Raw genomic sequence first — 6,489 nt, 5'->3', positions numbered from 1 at the left:
ATGCTGGTTCCCCAGCTGTCAGACTGGGGTCCATGTGCTCCTAATTTGTTCAGGTCAACATTTTATATGGGTTCCTCAGGATGGTCTTGATCCCTTTGTTCCTCCCTCTCTGTACTCCTCCCTCTCTGTACGAATGTTCACCAGACTAGCACAGCATGAGTCATCACATTTGACAAAGGTAAACCCATCTTCGTACTTAGGACTAGAGAGATGAGGAGGTAAAGGTCAGGATACACATTGTCTTAGGTGGTGTAATCCAAAGTTTGAATGTGTGGCTTAACTTACATGTGGCGTTATCCTGTGCTAATGTTGTATCATGAACCTTACTGAAGCTTGGCATTTGAAGTAAAATATATACTCTTTTATGTTGATTTATAATTAAATTATGGAAAATGAAAAAATGTTTAAATACAAATATTTCAAGGGCTTTTTGATAAAATGTATGTGATAAACATCTCAAGCTGGTAAAACATAAGCTTGTCTTCTCTGAGGAAATATCTCTTATATACTGAAGGATTAAAAATACAGATCTTTCCTCTTAATTCTCCAGTGGAGCTCTCAGAAGGGTAAGGCTAAAAGTAGATTTTCTTCTATCTAATGGCCACAGTTCATCACAATGTTGGGTGGAGCTTACAAAAGGCTCTTAGCAAATTGTATGATCATTCTGATCCTCCAAGGGAGGCCTTCACATGAATAAATCACCCAGCTACTACACATGTAACAGTGGTAATCTTCTGTCTCAAAATTACTTTAATATCTATTTTTTGAAAACTAAAGACAACTAAACAAGTTTAATAATAGCCTAATTTTGTTAACAATGCAAAACACTATTTTTCAGACTTCCTCCAATGTAACCATTTATGTAATTTTTCATAATATGAATTAAGATGAGAAATATGATAACCTAAATACTTTACTAATTATTAAAATAATAAAATTGGTACAATACCTTGATCTGTAGTATATATTTTCTGATGATTTGTTTTCTATTAATATAAATCCTTTCTATTGGGATCTTTACTAAGAATGAAGTAAGAGTCTGAATGAATGGTATCTGCAGTCTTTCATAAATGATAACTCTGGAATAATAATAGTTTATAAAATATTGTTCTATGAGAGTACTATTTCATAGAACAGATTCATAATTGCCAAAGCAAATGCTTAATGAAATTTGAAATAGGAAGCAGAGTACATTATATCTCATAAATGCTTGTGAAGTTATTTTTATTTAACATAATTGTCACATCAATTAATTTTTCAATGACTCATATTATCCTCTAGGGAACATGATGAGTGTCATGTCTCATGCTAAATTAATTCAGCCAGGAAAATATATAGAAAAAAAACGTAATCTGTTTTCTTTCAAACAGTCCTAATCAGTAGAGTACACACCCTGAGCCAATCAGGATATTGGTTATACATATTCATAGTTTTACTCACATTATTTTGCATTCATCTTTTTACTGTCAGCATAAAAACTATAATACATATTTTGAAATGTATTTTGTCACAAGTGGTTTGGTCATTGGTTTGAAAGTTTATAAATATTTACTTAGTCACATATTAATTTCAACTATACCTCCAATTATATGAGGTTTGAGTCAGTCCTTATAATTTGCAAAGCATCTGTTACTACTTTCTTAAAGCAATTAAGCAATTAAATAATCTCTCCAAAACTTTTTTTTTCTTTTGAGACAGGTGAAACATAGTTTCTCAGCAGAGCAATGGAGCGTGTCCTGGAACTAGCTCTGTACATCCGGTTGACATTGAACTCTCAGAGATCTGCCTGTCACTGCCACCTGAGTGCTGCGATTAAAAGTGTGCTCTAATACCATCTGGCTAGAAAACGTTTTTTTAAAATGTAAAACTTAGCTAGTGATATCAAATCATCATGAAAACAATAATTTCTGAATACTTATAGATACTAAAGTTAAATACTTCATTTTAGAAACTTAAGTATTTATAACAACAAATAAGTTTTGTATTTGTATATTATAATTTAAATGGTATATTTATTTAAAACTAGGTACTCAATAACTTTAGTTTTTTTAAATAAAAAATAACTAACAGGTTATTCACTTAAGAAATGCACAAATTTTCATAATTGTCAAAAAATGAAGACATGAGTATGATAGAAAAGATATCATATTGCCTATTATTCAGCTCGGTCTTTCCTCTGTCACTAGAAAAAAACTTCCAAGATGTATTTATAGGACCTTCTTGTTTTAGAGTTTCTATAGAGAAGCTGTATGTATCACTGGCCTTTCCCATTGCTTCCTTTAATACTCTGTATTTGTTCTTTATATTTAGTGTTTTAGTTGCTTTGTGACAGAGGGCCCACCTATCACTTGTTTTGTAATCGTCTTGTACCTTTATAGATATGTGCTTTAGCTTAGGAAAATTTTCTATGATTTTCTTAAATAAATTTTCTGGGATTTTTGATCTGATATTCTTCTTCTTCTATTCCTATTATTTTTGCTTTTGGTCTTTTCATAGTGTACCAGATTCCTGGATAATTGCTATTGGGAGGTTTTTAGATTTAAAATTCTCTTTGATTGATGAATTTATTTCTTCTACCACACCTACAATGCCTGAGATTCTCTCTTTCATTCATATATTCTGTTGGTGATGCTAGAATCAGTAGTTTCTGTTTGTTTACTTAGTTATCTATATCCAGAATTTGCTTTGTATTTTCTTTATTGCTTCTATTTTGATTTTCAGTTTTTGAACAGTTTATTTTACCTGTTTAGCTCTCTCCTCTTCCCCCACACCTCTTGGCTCTCTTGGCATTATTTAAAGGATTTGTTGATTTCCTCCAACTTTTTGGGTTGTCATTTTCTCATTTTCTTTAAGAGACATATATATATTTTTAAATTGCCATTTAAGGACTCCTGTGACTTTCATGATGGTGGTTTTAAGGTCATTTTCTTGTGTTTCATCTGTGTTGAAATATTTGTGTCTTGCAATCATTGATTGCTTGGTGCCTGGCAGTTTCATACTGTTGTTGATTCTGTTCTTATACTGGTGTTTAGGAATCTGGGTTTGGAGTAATGATAAGTCTAGATTTCATATTTTATCTTTTTTTGGATGACTCTTTTTTCTTTTGTTTGATTCTTCTTTAGCCTTTGGTCTTTGTGGCCTGGAATTCTTATGGCTACAATGACCTCTGATCCAATAGAGAGTCTTAAACTAATTTGGAGGCTGGTTTCTGGTGGCTAGCTATGCCTTTGCTCCATTACTTTGACTGATGTGGCCTGTAAGAAACACTGAGACTAATAGAAATGGGATAATATTTAAGACAGAGCTAGCCAATAACAAATGCTAGTAACAGGCCAACAGCATTATATCTAATTCAGAGTCTCTCTGTTTTATGTGGGACTCATCTGGCTTTGGGACCAGGCCAAACTGCTCATAACAGGCAAGCTAAGAGTTGATCAGTAAAGTGATGGGGCATGAGTGAGATTTGTCTTTGGGAACCAAATCTAGGGAGTGGAGCAGTTCAGTTAGAAAGTGTTTGAATTGACATGGCCAAAGTGAAAGAAAGCGTATTAGTTATATAATTCATTACAAAATCAATTGCCTATAGTAGAGGCATGCAAAGTGGGTTTGTTGAGCATAATAAAGTGCTAATGTTTACCTAATAATGTAAAATTCATGCAACAAATTGTGAATGCATTCAAATAACAGTAAGAACATTACATATCACACACAGAGACACTGAGATTTGAGAGAAATGTCTTTCAATTCTGTCGTTATCACTTATCATTAGAATAATGTCATTTAGTCTTAAGAATTAATGTGAGATAAGCCTGTTCTGTACTTTTAAAACTGAGCAGGGGAAGACCCTCGAACCTACCCAAGGCAGTCTTCCCTGGGATGCTAGAGAAAAAGTGGGATTATTATGTTGAACAAATATATGTTGTGGTATGGAGGAGAGATGGATAGAATGATTCATGTCCTGTTGTGGAAGCCAGATATGAAAAGAGGTGCTGAGGAGCAGGCTGAGGGGGGTGCCTTACTTGGTATGGTGATGTCCATACCTGGGCTGATGGTAAGGGCCCTATCTGAGCATGTGACCCTTAAGAAGCCATTGTCTATGTTGTTGTCTATGGCTCCTGTTACCATGTGTGGTAGTTTGAATGTAACTGGCTTCCATAATCTCATAGAAAATAGTGCTATTAGGAGGTACAGGTTTGTTGGAGTGGGAAGGGACTTGTTGGAGGAAGTATTTCACTGTTGGAGTGAGCTTTGAGATTTCCTGTGCTTAGGACACAACCCAACATCTCAGTCAACTTCCTGTTGCCTGCAAGATTTAAGATACTTGGCTATTCCTCCAACACCACGTATGTTTCCTGACATAATAGAGTGAACATCTGAAATACAACCAAGTCCCCTCAACTATACTTTTTATTATAAGCAATGCTGTGTTCATGGTGTCTCTTCATAGCAATGAAATCCCTAACTAAGAGACCATGGACTGAAAGGATAGGGCTGCAGGAAGTGCACACACACACACACACACACACACACACACACACACACACACACACACACACACACACACACGCTCGCGCTCAATGGCTCTGCTCCTCATCAGTTGCAACACTCTAAAGATTTGGTGTTACATGCTCCCTTGGCAGCACATGGCTGCCCCTGTTGGTAGGGGAATCCCAGAACCAATTGCCCTCTTATCGGTGAGTCTGCAAAAAGGGCAAGAGCATGGGAGAGGTGGCTCCACTACTGACTACTGTTCCTCTATCATGTGGAGGCGTTAAGGGGAGAGGTGCCTCCCTCTAGACCCCCTACCCTCACTGCCTGGGGCAGGTGGAAGAGCTGGCCCTGCTTCTTACCAGCTGTATAACTCAAGAGTTGTCCTTGGCAACACAATAGAGATGGCTCTGGTGCTGTAGGTGTGGGGGAGCTGGCCTTGAGATAGCTGGCCCTGCCCTGTCCTACTTAAAGCATAGGATAACCTAGCAGGGGCAGTGCTGGATAGCTCACCCTGGTGGAGAGAATGAGGGGAAATAGTAGGCTAACCAATGCAGGAACCATTCAGTTTCAATCCATCCTGTCTATAATCTGCTGGAACATGTGAAGGGGCTGGTCCTGCAGGCCCAAAGATACAGGATAGCCATGACACAGGACAATAGGAAATCCAAGAGGAGTCCCAGTGAGGGAAAAGTGTCATTGGTGTAGCAGAAACCAGAGTCTTTGAACCAGACAAATGCTTCGTTGTGATGAACAGTTGCAAGTAAAGATGTATGGACTGAAGGGTATACTGTATGAGTCAGTGTCATGCTACAGCTTTCTTAATGAGATTCTCCTTTTTTGCTTGTATTTTATTTTATTTTAAATTTATTTTATTTTATCTCACAGGGCAAAGAGCAGATATGAAAGTATCGTGAGATGAATGGGGTTGAGATGCTTGATTTGAAACCCACAAATAATTAAAAAAAAAAAAAAAAAAAAAAGGTAAATTTGGTACATTGAGGTCCATAGAGACAATGTCAGGGCAAGCGCGAGCCATACAGGCACTGGGAGACTATGTGCCTTGCAGATGAAAATCAACTAAATATGGGCAAAGGAGATCCTAAAAAGCGGAGAGGCAAAATGTCCTCATATGCATTCTTTGTGCAAACTTGCTGAGGGGAACATAAGAAGCACCCGGATGCTTCTGTCAACTTCACAGAGTACTCCAAGAAATGCTCAGAGAGGTGGAAGACCATGTCTGCTGAAGAAAAGGGGAAATTTGAAGACATGGCAAAGGCTGATAAGGCTCGTTTTGAAAGAGAATTGGAAACCTACATACCCACCCCCCAAAGGGGAAACCAAAAAGAATTTCAATAACCGCAACGTCTTTCTGTTCTGAGTATCGCCCAAAAATCAAAGGGGAACACCCAGGCTTGTCCATTGGTGATGTTGCAAAGAACCTGGGAGAGATGGGGAACAACACTGCTGTAGATGACAAGCAGCTCTATGAAAAGAAGGCTGCCAAGCTGAAGAAGTACGAAAAGGATATTGTTATTTACAGGGCTAAAGAGAAACACAGTGCAGCGAAAAAGAGCTTGGTCAAGGCAGAAACGAACAAGAAAAAGAAGGAAGAGGAAGATGAGGAGGAGGATGAAGAGGATGAGGAAGAGGGGGAAGAAGAGGGAGACAAAGATGAAGATGAATATGATGACTAAGTTGGTTCTAGCGCAGTTTTTGTTTTTTTTTTTTGTTTTTGTTTTTGTTTTGTCTATAAAGCATTTGCCCTCCACCCCCCCCCCACCCCAGTACACAACTCACTCCTTTTAAAGAAAAAAAAAAAATTGAAATGCAAGGCTCTGAAAACTTGATTGTTTAAAAAGCATTTTTAAATAGTTGAGCCAGCTTTCATTAAAATTATGTCATATTTAAAATTAAAGTAAGGGTATATTTTCCTATATTGAGACGTGTCCCTTTATAAATCAGATACAAGGAAAGATGATAACTTTTTCATAGTAGTAC

The 6,489-nt window shown here is 37.1% G+C and overlaps 1 pseudogene; it reads left to right on the top strand.

Annotated features, from left to right (window-relative positions):
- The first annotated feature begins 5,565 nt into the window (after nucleotides 1-5,565).
- Nucleotides 5,566-6,185, top strand: LOC127230479 (high mobility group protein B1-like; annotated as a pseudogene).
- Nucleotides 6,186-6,489: the final 304 nt, after the last annotated feature.

Source organism: Phodopus roborovskii, unplaced genomic scaffold (assembly GCF_943737965.1).
Source record: "Phodopus roborovskii unplaced genomic scaffold, PHOROB, whole genome shotgun sequence".
Classification (NCBI taxonomy): Eukaryota; Metazoa; Chordata; class Mammalia; order Rodentia; family Cricetidae; genus Phodopus; species Phodopus roborovskii.
This window is presented reverse-complemented; position numbering and strand designations above follow the sequence as displayed.